This window comes from Melanerpes formicivorus, unplaced genomic scaffold (genome assembly GCF_026170545.1).
Source record: "Melanerpes formicivorus ecotype bairdi unplaced genomic scaffold, bMelFor1.0.p_v2 SCAF_47, whole genome shotgun sequence".
NCBI lineage: Eukaryota > Metazoa > Chordata > Aves > Piciformes > Picidae > Melanerpes > Melanerpes formicivorus.
The window spans coordinates 3,022,664-3,038,158 of NW_027142399.1; the positions used below are offsets into that span (position 1 = coordinate 3,022,664).

Consider the following 15,495-nt stretch of genomic DNA (forward strand, 5'->3'; position numbering starts at 1 on the left):
GGCAGGTGCACAGCAAGTGGAGACAGCTTCAAGCCAGGCTTTAGGTTGAGATGCAGATCAAGGAGCTCTAGAGGCAGACAGGCATTCCTTGTGGCCAAGGAGAATCACAGAATTGTTAGGGCTGCAAGGAACCTCAAGGATGATCCAGTTCCACCCCCCTGCCATGGGCAGGTACACCTCACACTACAGCAGGCTGCTGACAGCCACATCCAGCCTGGCCTTAAAAGCCTCCTCCTCTAGCACAGCCTTTAAGGGACTGAAGAGAGCCTAAAGGTTGAGCTTCCGGGGCTCATGGGTACTAGTGAAGGCCCCAGGTGAGGCTGGTGAGGGCCATTACAGCTCATTGACACCCCCAAGGCTCTGCTAGGGTTTTGCAGGTCTGTCACCAGGTGAGGCTGATCAGGGCATTAAGGTTAATTGATGGCCCAGGGCTCTGCTAGGGTTTTGCAGGTATATCATCAGGTGAGGCTGGTCAGGGCATTAAGGTTTATTGATGCCCCAGGGTCCTGCTAGGGTTTTGCAGGTATATCATCAGGTGAGGCTGGTCAGGGCATTAAGGTTTATTGATGCCCCAGGGCTCTGAGAGGGTTTGGAAGATCTATCACCAGGTGAGGCTGGTCAGGGCCATTAGTTTATTGATGCCCCCAGGGCTCTGAGAGGGTTTTGAAGGTGTCTCATTTTCTGAGGATAAAATACATACTGTTTTAATCCTTCCCATCCCATTAACAACCTGACTTGGCCCAGTAGCATTTACCACTATGAATGCAAATTTAACCCCTCTCACAGTCATTTCCAGGGCTGGAGATATAGATAGATAGATATACACACACACAGAGTTCTCTTCATTCTGCCACATCATTGTTGTGCTAGATACAGCATTTGGAAGACACTTCTGCTCAACACATGTTCCAGGTTATCTTCCAACTCCCTGCTTCCCAGGTGGTAACTCACAACCACTTCCAAGGCATTCTCCAGAGCTTGGAATTTAATGCCCTGATGAGAAACCCTGGGACCTCCAAGGCATAATGGTTACTTAAGATTTAACTTATATTCAGCCTAAAGACCTTAACACTGCCTTTAATTCAGGCCCTTTTAGAACCTGATATATTAATGTATAAAAAGTCATCAACACTACAAGGAAAAAAAACCCCAACTCTGAGCAGCATAATTAACAATGCTTTAGGCAAATGTATTCCCAGCCTGTGGTTTGTGGTTCTCCCTAGATTACACAAACATGCACACACATACAGACCTATGACATGCTCTTCCCAAACACAAAAAGGACTAAATCACTCACTTGGTTTCACCTGCACTAAAAAAACTCAAAACAACTCAAAGATGCTACAGTTTAGGCTGTCTGGCCTGTGAAAGTCACTGGTTAAAGACAGGGAGGAGGAGCAGACCTTCAGTTTGCATTAAGTAATGACCCAGATATGCTTTGTGGCCTGAGACCTCATCAGAAAGAAGCACAGTGACTCCACTGCAGTGACTGGGAGGTACCAATCCATGAGGCTCTCATTTGAGAGCATGTTTCCTTCAGGTGTCCTTCCCACTCTGCTGTTATTCAATGTCAATTGAGGAAAATGAGACAGTACTCTGCTCAGCTAATTTCATAGAATGATTTGGGTTGGAAGGGACCTTAATGATCATCTAGTTCCAACCCCTGCCATGGGCAGGGGCACCTCCCACCAGCCCAGGTTGCTCAAGGCCTCATCCAGCCTGGCCCTGAACACCTCCAGGGATGGGGCATCCACAACTTCAATGGGCAACCTATTCCAGTGTTGCACCACTCTCACTGGAAAGAGGTTTTTCTCCACTAATAATTCTTCATCATGCCTCCACCCCTACTACACTGCATCCCAGTCTTACACAGCTGCCCTTTACTGAGAGGATGGAACCTAACTGCTGAGAAGCAATGAAGGAAGAATGAAGCTAACCATTCAGTTACTGAAGAGGACAGTCAGCATGGGCTCTAGATGAAAAAACCTGCTCAAGCAATAATCTGCAGCTTTGGAAGATGTGCCAGCGTGCTTGCAGCCTGCCTTCAGAGAGCTCCTCCTGCAAACACAGAGCTGCAGCTGCCAGCAGACTAGGAACAACCTGCATCAAGAGGGTGAATGCTCAGAATCATAGAATTGTTTCATCTGGAAGAGACCTTTAAGATCATTGAGTCCAACCTTCAACCTAAACCCACCATGGCCATTGAACCACATCCCCAAGTGCCATGGCCACAGGTTTCTTGAACCTGTAGAGGGATGGGGACTCCACCACCTCCCTGGGCAGCCTCTTCCAAGAAAGAACTTAGAAACAAATATGCCAAGAGGACTTGGATTAGATATGTGAATCTTCTGCAGCTTAACCAACACAGGGGGTGGGGTTTGGTGGTGGTGTTAAAACTTGAAGCTGCAGCAGCCTGTTAAGCAGCACTCAAACACTTTAAATCTGTCTTACATGTAAGTAGTTTTCCCCTGAGCTTCTTACATACAGGTATGAAAGACCAGTGTTTAAACCAAAGAACAAGGCCCCAACAAAAAGAGCATCAAGTGCTTTGTGCTGGGGAGCAAGTCTCTAACCTTTCTCTGACAAAAATCTGCCTGAAACAGGTTTGTGTACTACTGAGTTCTCGACTCCAGTTAAAGAGCTGTGCTTTAGATCAAAGCCTATGCCAAGAAAAATTAACTCCTGGACAGCACTTGGCAGACAATGCCTGCAAACAAGGATGCTGCTGCAAAGTTGAGTACATTTTAACTATCAACCTGGGAGAAGAAAACTGATTTGCCAGCCCAGAAATGTATTTTTCAGGGGGGGAGATTCCTGTCCTCTCTTTCTACTGCCCTTTGGCTCAGTGTGCACTTAAGGGTCTTCCCATTATTTAACTGTAAGTATCAAATAGCCAACATATGAATTGAAAGTACTCCCCAAGGAAAGCTGGGTTTCATATTTCCTGTTGTGCTATCTTCTGCCTCACCAATTTCTTTCACAGCTCAATTAGTGAAAGGCTCTGAAAGGCCAAATAAATTTGGCATCGTTAGCTTGCCAGTCAGGACAAAGCTTTGCTGGAGCTTTAGGAACAGAAAGGGTGCCATGAAAGGTGAATAGAATAAACCAGATCAGACCAGGTTGGAAAAGACCTTTGAGATCATCAAGTCCAACCTATCACCCAACACCATCTAATCAACTAAACCATGGCACCAAGCACCCCATCCAGTCTTCTCCTAAACACCTCCAGTGATGGTGACTCCACCACCTCCCTGGGCAGCACATTGCAATAGCTAACAACTATCTCTATGAAGAATTCCTTCCTAACATCCAGCCTAAACCTCCCCTGGCACAGCTTGAGACTGTGTCCTCTTGTTCTGGTGCTGCTTGCCTGGGAGAAGAGACCAACCCCCACCTGGCTACAACCTCCCTTCAGGGAGTTGGAGAGAGCAAGGAGGTCTCCCCTGAGCCTCCTCTTCTCCAGGCTAAGCAACCCCAGCTCCCTCAGCCTCTCCTCACAGGGCTGTGCTCCAGACCCCTCCCCAGCTTTGTTGCCCTTCTCTGGCCACCTTTCCAGCAACTCAACATCTTTCCTGAACTGTTTGGCTTTTTATACGTGAACTAAAGCAGAGAAACATTTTATTTCTAAGCCTCTAGGTCCCATTTACCCAGAGAGACTTTTATGAGCAGATGAGAGTCCAATGCATTATTGATGCAATGCAATGCAGAGAAGAGCTTCCACCTCCACCTGTGTGCAGACACACAAAAAGCAGAGACCTAGAATGTGAGGAAATCCCAGTGCTGGAGATTAATGAGGAGAAAGGAATTCCTTGCAATAAAAAAGATGCCAAGTCTCTAAATAAATATTTGCAGCTGGAATAAGCATGTGACCACTCTGAGGGGGAAAAAAAAGGTCTGCTCTCTGCCCAAAAGGCAGAGCTTGTTTTGCTGTCACCCAAGAGCAGCTGGAGGAGAGCCAGGAAACAAAGGAAATGTCATTTTTGTTGTCCCAAGCAATCACTTGGAATGATTTCTTTAGTGAAGAGTGGTCAGGCACTGGGACATGCTGTGCAGGGAGGTGGTGAGGGTGTTTAAGAAAGGCGTGAACAGGGCAGTGCAGGATAGGGTTTAATGGCCATGCTGGTGGTGGGTTGCTGGTTGGACTTGCTGATCTTTGAGGTGTCTTCTTCATGACTCTGTACATTGGAAATTATTTGCTCTTAGTTCTGTGTGCCCAGTGCTTCTCTGAAGCTAAGTTTCCCTCCAACTTTCAGGGAAGGCAAAAATGAATACTAAATTGTATCAAATAGAGTTCTCTCCTCACTACATATAGAATGGAATTATATGTTGGAAGAGACCTTTGAGATCATGGAGTCCAACCTATCACCCAACACCATCTAATCAACTAAACCATGGCAGCAAGCATCACATCCAGTCTCTTCCTAAATACCTCCAGTGATGGGGACTCCACCACCTCCCTGGGCAGCACATTCCAATGGCCAATCTCTCTTTCTATGAAGAACTTCCTCCTAACATCCAGCCTAAACCTCCCCTGGCACAGCTTGAGACTGTGTCCTCTTGTTCTGATGCTGCTTGCCTGGGAGAAGAGACCAACCCCCACCTGGCTACAACCTCCCTTCAGGGAGTTGTAGAGAGTAAGAAGGTCTCCCCTGAGCCTCCTCTTCTCCAGGCTAAGCAACCCCAGCTCCCTCAGCCTCTCCTCACAGGGCTGTGCTCCAGACCCCTCCCCAGCTTTGTTGCCCTTCTCTGGACACCTTCCAGCATCTCAACAGCTTTCCTAAACTGAGTAGCCCAGAACTGGACACAGGACTCAAGGTGTGACCTAACCAGTGCTGAGCACAGGGCAGAATGACCTCCCTGCTCCTGCTGACCATGCTGTTCCTGATCCAGACCAGGATGCCATTTGCTTTCTTGGCCACCTGGGCACACTGCTGGCTCCTGTTCAACCTATCAACCAGTACTCCTAGGTCCCTTTTCATATATTATTTTTGCTGCAATTGAGGTCATCACTTTGCACTAGCATCCTATAAACTGCCACCACTGTTTTGGCCTGCCATCCCTATTGCAGCACTCCTGGGCCATGGCTCACAACTACAAGGTGCTGAGCAGAGATAGGCCTCTAATTTTAATCATAAAGAAAAAAAGCTTCTAATGCATGTTCTGCAGGGCATAAATTATTCTACCTTACCAGAAGCATTCTTACTGCCATAATTTATTCAATGTGAATACAGAGTGGAAAATTCTGAATCACCAGAACACACTGAAGTGAAATGGCAAAGCTACTTCCAGCACACACTGACACACATTTGACTGCCTTGATGATATGGTAGTGTCAGTGAGACCTAGAGACACACCAACCTTTGGGATCCAGCACTCAGAAGAGCCAAGCACAACATGCTGGCTCTGCTCCCCATTGCCACCAGTGCTTGCCAAATGCATGGGGCCAATTCAAGCCAGCAATGCAGATAATGTAGGCTGTTCTCAAAGGAATTCAAAGAGACAAGAATGCTCTTTTGCAATTCAATAAACCACTTTTTTTCTCACGCTCAAGTGGTGACCTCCTCTTAAACACACAAAGTCGCTGAAGAGAAGGTGCAGACGAAATGCAGGGTCTGGCAGATCAAACCAGCTGCATTCTGAAAGGCATGGCCAGGCAATATGAGTTAAAAAAAAGGATGGGGGAAATAGGGAAATTTAGGCTGGAGGTGAGAAGAAAGTTCTTCACAGAGAGAGTAATTCATCATTGGAATGTGCTGCCCAGGGAGGTGGTGAAGTCCCCATCCCTGGAGGTGTTCAAGAGGGGATTGGATGTGGCACTTGGTGCCATGGTTTAGTCATGAGGTCTGTGGTGACAGGTTGGACTTGATGATCTCTGAGGTCTCTTCCAACCTTAGTGATACTGTGAAATAAAAGACAAAGTACTAGTGCTGTGGCCTAAAGGTTGGTGCAGCTGAAGAGCAAGGACAGGGCAATGTCTGAGGCTCAGTCAACAGAAACTCAAGAGACCTTCAGCATCTGCTAATGAAGGCACTCATGCAATGCTGCACAGGAGGTGTTCAAGAGGAGACTGGATGTGGCACTTGGTGCCATGGTCTTGTCATGAGGTCTGTGGTGACAGGTTAGACTCGATCTATGAGGTCTCTTCCAACCTTGGTGATTCTGTACCAGTGTGGTCACAGGTACTGCTGCCTCCCAGTTGAATAAGGTCTCAGCTCAGGAGTACTTCCCCAGATCCAGCAGATGCCACAGAAGATCATCTGTAACATGGGACTCATTATGTTTGTCACCTATGCAATGAGCACAGCCTGCTATGTCTATCAGCAGTACAAGCATCTGGGTGGTAAGAGAAGGTAACTTTGCCTGCCTGCTACTGCAGAAGATGAGAGGAGAAAGTTCTCTTCACCTTGCAAAGGCCACAAAATGCAGGAGAAGGTCAGCACAGCGCAGTCACTCAGACATGGCATGAGTCTAACCTAAACTCCCACAGTATACATCCAGGTATGGATGTTGTTCTGAGAGCTGTCTTGCCACAGTATCACAGCATAACTAAGGTTGGAAGAGACCTCGAGGATCATCGAGTCCAACCTATAAACACACAGACCCCATGAATAGACCATGGCACCAAGTGCCACATCCAATCTCCTCTTGAATGCCTCCAGGGATGGGGACTCCACCACCTCCCTGGGCAGCACATTCCAATGACGAACGACTCGCTTGGTGAAGAACTTCCTCCTCACCTCGAGTCTAAACCTCCCCTGGCGCAGCTTGAGACTGTGTCCTCTTGTTCTGGTGCTGGTTGCCTGGGAGAAGAGACCAACCCCTTCCTGGCTACAACCTCCCTTCAGGTAGTTGTAGAGGGCAATGAGGTCACCCCTGAGCCTTCTCTTCTCCAGGCTAAACAATGCCAGCTCAGGTTGCTTCCCAAACAGTGTATTTTCCCTATGGTTCTCTCTGTAAAGTCATGCCTGGAGCTGGACTGCTTAGAAAGAGATGGGAAAGAGCTACCAGGTTTCCTTTATTAGAAGGAAAGAATCTAAAGCTGAAAAGGCTATCAAGAGAGAATAACCAAGCTGCCAAACAAGCATGGAGAAAGTGCCCTTTTACTCCTAGAAGTGCAAAGGGATGGATTAGAACTCCCAAAATCCAACAACACTCCATGTTACATCTCATTTCAGCTCAGCAGATGCTTGAAGTTACACACACTGCTTCTTTTGCCATCGGTGGGGCTGCTTGTGGTGAAGGTTCAGCAACCACTGGAAGGCTGTCCTACATCCGCAGCTGCAGCGAGGAGTGTTTATGAGGCAAACTGTTGCTGAAATGTTTGGGCTTTCTGCACTTCCAGGAGCGTGAAGGCTTGTAAACAGAACTGTAGCAAAACCTGCTGCACTTCAGAGCATTCACTTTCCCTGGCAGTCGTCACAGCTCAGCAGAACCCATCCTCATGTCTGGCAGCCGCAAGCTTCTGAGCCTGTGAGCACGCTCCGTGCCTGGCTTGCTGCTCTTCGACTGCACACAAACCAGGCAAAGGATCTCTCAACTGTAACTTCCAAACAAGATGCTCAAATCATTTGACTTGCAGACAAACTGGTTTATTAGCAAAGGATTCTGCCACTCTGCTCTGGTGAGACCTCACCTGGAGTACTGTCTACAGCTACTGGGCTGCCAGCACAGAAGAGACGTGGAGCTGCTAGAGTCCAGAGGACAGCCACGAAGAGGAGCCACCTCTCCTACAAAGACAGGCTGGGAGATTAGAATAGAGTAAACAAGGTTGGAAAAGACCCCAGAGATCATCAAGTCCAACCTATCACCCAACACCATCTAATCAACTAAACCATGGCACCAAGTGCCTCATCGAAGCTCTTCCTAAACACCTCCAGGGATGGGGACTCCATCACCTCCCTGGGCAGCACATTCCAATGGCCAATCTCTCTTGCTGGGAAGAACTTCTTCCTAACATCAGCCTAAACCTCCCCTGGCACAGCTTGAGACTGTGTCTTCTTCTTCTGTTGGTGGCTGCCTGGGAGAAGAGACCAAGCCCCACCTGGCTACAACCTCCCTTCAGGGAGTTGGAGAGAGCAATAAGGTCTCCTCTGAGCCTCCTGTTCTCCAGGCTAAGCAACCCCAGCTCCCTCAACCTCTCCTCACAGGGCTTGTGTTCCAAACCCCTTGGGGCTGTTCAGCCTGGAGAAAAGGCTCAGGGGTGCCCTTATAGCTACATTTCAATATCTGAAGAGGGCCTACAGGAAGGCTGGGCAGGGGCTGTTTGGAATAGCTTGGAGTGATAGGACAAGGGGCAATGGTTTGAAACTGGAGCAGGGAGATTTAGGTTGGATGTAAGGAGGAGGTTCTTCACAATGAGGGTGGTGTAATACAGGAACAGATTGCCCAGGCATGGGAACAACTTTCTGAAGTGCTATTAAATACACTGTTCCCCCTGAAAGATGCACATTGAAGCCAGTGAATGTACACATCCTGTCCAAGTATTCCATGATTCCCTCTGACCAGTAATGAAGGCTGAAAGAATTATAACTAGCCTGCCACAAAATGCAAGTCAACCACAAACAGCCTCACACATAGTGGTTTGAAGAGGCTATGTATTGCTCCAGCATCCTCCGAGTCACAGAATGATTCACTATTCACTCAGTGCTTTAAAATAATAAACCAATTTCTTCATTGATCCAAGGTCACCATCTCAACCAATAATCTACAAGAGGCTGCAGAGTCCTCCTGTCACCTCTTAACCTTTTTTGTTTACACAAGAGCCATAACATCATCCCTTCAGTGGTGGACTGCTCCAGTCACTGACAACTGCCTCTCTCCTTTTCAAGCAGGAAGGATCTTATTTAGGGCCATTTCAGCTCCAAACCAAGGCAAACGTGTTTCCAAGGCCACAGGTTAGCTGGCAGTCCCCTGAAGCTTTCAGGACAGCAGCACAAAGGAAGCAAAACAAGCAAAGCATTAACATCAGAGGCACAAAAAGAGTTAATTCATTTGCTTTTTAAAGCTACCTTGAGCCAGGCATTCTTCTGTCCCCACTGTGTCATTTCAAGCCCTGGCATGTTTGTTCCATCAAGTCCTGTATACCTCCCATCCCCAGCCACATGGGGGTTTTATTTCCCCCCCTCAGACAAACCAAAGAATCCTCAAAAACATTTGAAGGAGTGTGCCAGAATGGTGCTTGAGGAGTTCTGCAAAGAAACACAATCATCAACACCCAGGAAAGCATCAAAATATCTGTTTAGGAAGGATCTCCAGAAGTAACCAGGAACTGCAATGAAACTATCTGCAGCATCTCCACTAACAGACTGAATGAAGATTCTAGCTGCCAGTAAATCCCCCCTCATACTGGGAGTGGTTTTTTCCCTCAGGGATTGCAATTCCTTCTAAAAGTTCTCCCCCATGTTCATAGATTCACTCACAGAATGGTTTGGATTGGAAGGGGCTTTAAAGGTCATCTAGTTGCAGCCCCTCAGCCACCTCCCTCCCATCAGCCCATGTTGCTCATGGCCTCACCCAGCCTGGCTTTGAACACCTCCAGGGAGGGGGCATCCACAACCTCCCTGGGCAACCTGTTCCAGGGGCTCCCTACCCTCACTGGAAAGAATTTCTTCCTAACCTGAAGTCTAAATCTCCCCTCATGCTGGTCCATGCTCCTTTCCTTGACCTCTACTACACCACTTGGGAAAGCTTGTAACCACCCCACTGCTGCTGACTTCAGCCTTAGTTCCATGAGACGATGCTGCTTCTGGGCCCCTCAGTTTAGGAAAGATGTTGAGATGCTGGAAGGTGTCCAGAGAAGGGCAAGGAGGCTGGGGAGGGGTCTGGAGCACAGCCCTGTGAGGAGAGGCTGAGGGAGCTGGGGTTGCTTAGCCTGGAGAAGAGGAGGCTCAGGGGAGACCTTCTTGCTCTCTCCAACTCCCTGAAGGGAGGTTGGAGCCAGGTGGGGGTTGGTCTCTTCTCCCAGGCAAGCAGCACCAGAACAAGAGGACACAGTCTCAAGCTGTGGCAGGGGAGGTTTAGGCTGGAGGTGAGGAAGAAATTCTTCATAGATGGCGTGATTGCCCATTGGAATGGGCTGCTTGGGGAGGTGGTGGAGTCACCACCATTGGAGGTGTTTAGGAATAGACTGGATGGGGTGCTTGGTGCCATGGTTTAGTTGATTAGATGGTGTTGGATGATAGGTTGGACTTGATGATCTCAAAGGTCTTTTGCAACCTGGTTTATTCTATTCTATTCCTAAACGCTGAACAATTTCCAAGCCATTTTAAATCAGAGGGGAGCACAACTGCCACTGCTGCAGGAGGACACACCCCAAAGTTAAGTGCAATCCTCCCTCCAGTTAATCCTAATGCTGCTGGTATTACTCCTGATGCAAGGTTAGCTGTAGTAACCCTGACTTCACCTGAAGGAGCGAGGTTGTATTTCTCACCTGGAACATGTTGGCAGAATTGGGTTAAGGAGTGACAACATGTGCAAAGAGACTAGCAGACCTGAGGGGACAGCAAGAGGCAGTGAGAAGATGATAATCTCTTGCTGCAGCTCAGATGTGGCTAAAATTAACAGCTTGATGGATCATAGCTTAATACAACAAGCAACCACTATGGGAGGGGAGGAGTTTGATACATGATCATCGAGGTGAATTATCAGCTGTCAGAGCATAATTACTGTTGTTTATTGTACCAAACCCACTGGAGAAGAGACTTAAAATTCCCTCTGCTGGCAAAAGTCAAACACTAGATGTGTCTGTCAAACGTCACAGATGCACAAGAAAGTCTCAAAGCCTTTAGCTGCTTTTAAATTGCTCTTGCGTGGAGTTCACACAGACTCACCAAGGTTGGAAGAGACCTTCGAGATCACCAAGTCCAACCTGACACCACAGACCTCATGACTAAACCATGGCACCAAGTGCCACATCCAATCCCCTCTGAACACCTCCAGGGATGGGGACTCCACCACCTCCCTGGGCAGCACATTCCAATGGCCAACAACTCTCTCTGGGAAGAACTTTCTCCTCACCTCCAGCCTAAACCTCCCCTGGCACAGCTTGAGACTGTGTCCTCTTGTTCTGCTGCTGGCTGCTTGGGAGAAGAGACCAACCCCCTCCTGGCTACAACCTCCTTTCAGGTAGTTGTAGAGAGCAAGAAGGTCACTCCTGAGCCTCCTCTTCTCCAGACTAAGCAACCCCAGCTCCCTCAGCCTCTCCTCACAGGGCTGTGCTCCAGACACCTCCTCAGCTTCGTTGCCCTTCTCTGGACACCTTCAAGTCTCTCAGTGTCCTTCTTAAACTGAGGGGCCCAGAACTGGACACAGGACGCAAGGTGTGGCCTAACCAGTGTTGATCACAGGGCACAATGACCTCCCTGCTCCTGCTGGCCACACTACTCCTGATGCAGGCCAGGATGCCATTGGCCTTCTTGGCCACCTGGGCACACTGCAGGCTCATGCTCAGCTGCTGTCCACCAGCACCCCCAGGTCCCTTTCTGCCTGGCTGCTCTCAGCCACTCTGCCCCCAGCCTGTAGCACTGCATGGGGGTGTTGTGACCAAAGTGCAGCCCCTGGCACTTGGACTTGTTGAATGCCATCCTGTTGGACTCTGCCTATCTGTCCAGCCTGGTAAGGTCCCTCTGCAGAGCACTCCTACCCTCTAACAGCTCAGTTTATCACTGCAGTTATATTAAGTAATGAATTGACAACAGGAATTTTCTCTCCCCCCCTTTCTTTAACGGAAAAATCCAAACCCCTTGACTACAAATCATCTACTACAAGTCTTTAAATAAGCCTACCCAGAGGAAAAAAGAAAACTCCAAAGAGTTGCCACAGATGCAGAAGCAATCCAACAGATGGCAACTCCAACAGCAGAGTATACTCATGCTGAACAAACATAAATATGTTTTTGGTCACTAACATTTCAGCTGTCAAGCACAGCATGGAGTAAAATTACTTAGTCAAGAGATTCAACCTTCTCCTCCATCCCCAGAATAAGGCACTTCATAAATGCTGTTGACACAAGGAAGATTACAGGCACCTTCTAATGGGAAATCCCATTCAGTGGTTAAACACCACTCCCCTTGGCAGGGGACTGCTCAGCAACAGCTTTCTGTAACACATTTCAGATGTAGAAGAGTGGATTCTGCACCAGAATAGATTCATAGAATGGTTTAGGTTGGAAGGGACCTTCAAGATCATCTGGTCACAACCCCCCTGCCATGGGCAAGGACACCTCCCACCAGCCCAGGCTGCTCAAGGCCTCCTCCAGCCTGGCCTTGAACACCTCCATAGAGGGAGCATCCACATCCTCCCCAGGCAGCCTGTTCCAGTGTTTAAGAATCCCTTCAGTGAGGAAGTTTCTTGCAATACCCAACCTAAACTTCCCCTGGTACAACTTCAGTATCACAGTTTCACCAAGGTTGGAAGAGACCTCAAAGATCATCAAGTCCAACCTGTCACCACAGACCTCATGACTAATAAACCATGGCTCCAAGTGCCACATCCAATCCCCTCTTGAACACCTCCAGGGATGGTGACTCCACCACCTCCCTGGGCAGCACATTCCAATGACTAATGACTCTCTCAGTGAAGAACTTTCTCCCCACCTCGAGCCTAAACCTCCCCTGGCACAGCTTGAGGCTGTGTCCTCTTGTTCTAGTGCTGGTTGCCTGGGAGAAGAGACCAACCCCTTCCTGGCTACAACTTCCCTTCAGGAGAGCAATTTGAGGCTATTTCCTCTCATCCTATCACTTGTCACGGATAAAACCACCAAAAGAGACCAAGGTGACACCACTCTGCTTTCTTCAAGCTCTCCTCTGAGCACAGCCAGCTGAAGGAATCAAACAGCAAATGTGACTGCAGAAATGGCCCCAAAAGCTGACATGAGAGAGCAGCATCCCTACAGTTTTAATTCTTCCAAAACTGTTTCAACAGGAGAGCTTTAGGAACCTGCACCTGTAACTTGATTAAGACATCCCAGCCCCAGGCAGGTGATTTCCTTGCTCAGAAACGTGCACAGAAACGCTTCTGTTGCCCAGCCTGGCTCTACATTAGGGATGCCAGGTGAGAACCAGTTTCATCTTCTGGTTAAATGGCAAGTTCTTAAGCAAATTTGTCTCCTCATTGACTTTTTCCCTGCTCATCTTGCTTCAAAGTAATAGTTGGGGCTATTTAAAGCAACAGTGATTTGGAAGAGATCTCAAATCCTCATACATCAAAGGAAGCTAAGACTTCAGCCGCTCTGTCAAGGCTTCCTCCAAAGGATGGACACCAGCAATGAACTCAGGTTTATTAAAGCCACCTCAGAGAGGTCTAGCCCCACTTCCAAAACATGACCATGTAGTCTCCTCCTTCCACACCAAGAGGCATTTTAAAAAGCAACCAAAGAAAACAGCTCCTAATAGCATTTGCAGACCTGGGCCTAGGTGTGTTTCAATGATCACCTGTCTGACCACCAGAGAAAGCATCCTGTGGGCAGACCTCACCACAGAGTCCAAGCAACATTTACCTCACAAAGAAGATTGTTTCCACAAACTTCCAGCAGCCTTCCCCAGACCTTCTGGCCACTGGCAGATGGCTACACTTGGCTGCCTGTGCTATCCCTCTTCTAGAGAGGCTGAGCTGTGATCACAAGGCGCTTCACCAAGCTCTCCCCCACTCGGTGTGTAGTTTGCCACCTCCACTAAGTTCTCAGCTCCTGGGAAGAGCATCTTTTATCCTACTATATATAGAAAAAAGGAGGGGACTACCAGACTGATGATTCTGCAATAGTCTTGCAAGAAGCCAAGACTTTGATACCATCCCCAGTGAACATCTCTATCATCCCCACTCAAGACTTTGATACCCCACGAGTCGATTTTCACTTGACATCATCGTGCAGCATTCCACCTGCATGGTTACACACAACAAACTTTCACTTCAAAACACTACAATCCCCCTGCATATGATCAAAGAGATGACATCTGGCAGACTTAGGAGAGGCACACAAAGTTCTAGTGGGAGAGGAGGCCAAAAGAAAGAAAGAAGTGTGGTGTTCTCTGCCTGCCCCAGAAGGCACACAGTTGTGTTTCTGTTGAAAGCTTGTTTCAATGCATGGCCTCTGTAAGCAAATCCAGCCCTGCTTAGGTCACACCTTGAGTCCTGTGTCCAGTTCTGGGCTCCTCAGTTTAGGAAAGATGTTGAATTGCTGGAAAGGTGTCCAGAGAAGGGCAACAAAGCTGGGGAGGAGTCTGGAGCACAGCCCTGTGAGGAGAGGCTGAGGGAGCTGGGGTTGCTTAGCCTGGAGAAGAGGAGGCTCAGAGGAGACCTTCTTGCTCTCTACAACTACCTGAAGGAAGGTTGTAGCCAGGTGGGGGTTGGTCTCTTCTCCCAGGCAAGCAGCACCAGAACAAGAGGACACAGTCTCAAGCTGTGCCAGGGGAGGTTTAGGCTGGATGTTAGGAAGAAATTCTTCATAGAGGGTGTGATTGCCCATTGGAATGTGCTGCCCGGGGAGGTGGTGGAGTCCCCATCACTGGAGGTGTTTAGGAAGAGCCTGGATGTGGCACTTGGTGCCATGGTTTAGTTGATTAGATGGTGGTGGGGGACAGGTTGGACTCCATGATCTCAAAGGTCTCTTCCAACCTGGCTAATATTATTTAAAGTGTTTAAGTTTTTATCATAGTACCACAGTATCAGTCAGAGTTGGAAGGGACCACAAGGATCATCTAGTTCCAACCCCCCTGCCTGGGCAGGGACACCCCACACTAGATCAGGCTGTGTTTTATTTAAAACACTTTCACAAGGACATTTTGCAGCTTCAAAAAAAAGCCTCTTGAAGCCTTCTTCCTCTACATTTTAAGCATCAGACTGGTCACCTTGCTTGCCTCCCTCCCTTGCACTAGCTTGCAGTTCTGCCATACTCTCTCAACCACTTCTCCATCTGCTAAGGAACTATTTCTGAGACACAATTTATGAACGACAAATCCACGCAGATTTGGCAGGTTCCAACCTCTTAATCTTCACAAAGCCTGATGTAAGTAGAGAATACTATTCTCTGATGCATAAAAGATCTTCACACCATGAAGAACTTAATAACCTAAGGGGAAAAAAAGCCAACACCCTCCTGCACATGCTGCTTGCTATCTGTGTTAAATACAAGTACCAAGTGAGCATCTTGGAGTGACATTACCTACCTGAACATCACAGAGTGGCTTAGGTTGGAAGGGGTCTCAGAGAACACCTACTCTAACCTTCCAACCACGGGCAGGGACACCTCTCAACTAGGCTTGGTTACTCATCCAGCCTGGCCTTGAACACCTCCAGGGAACAGGCATCCACAACCACTGTGGACAACCTCTTCCAGTCTCTTACCACCCTTACATTGAAGAACTTCTTCCTAAGATCCAGACTAACCCTACTGTCCCTCAGCTTCAAACCATTCCCCCTTGTCCTGTCTCTAGATGTCCTCATGGAAAGTCCCTCTGCAGCCTTCCTGTAGGATCCCTTCAGCTATTGGAAGGCAGCTCT

The 15,495-nt window shown here is 48.2% G+C and overlaps 1 protein-coding gene across 3 annotated transcripts in view; it reads right to left on the minus strand.

Annotated features, from left to right (window-relative positions):
- The window catches only part of ARHGAP32 (Rho GTPase activating protein 32), a 305,874-nt gene that overhangs the window by 269,967 nt on the left and 20,412 nt on the right, over positions 1-15,495 (minus strand). The gene's annotated exons all lie outside the window — the stretch shown is intronic.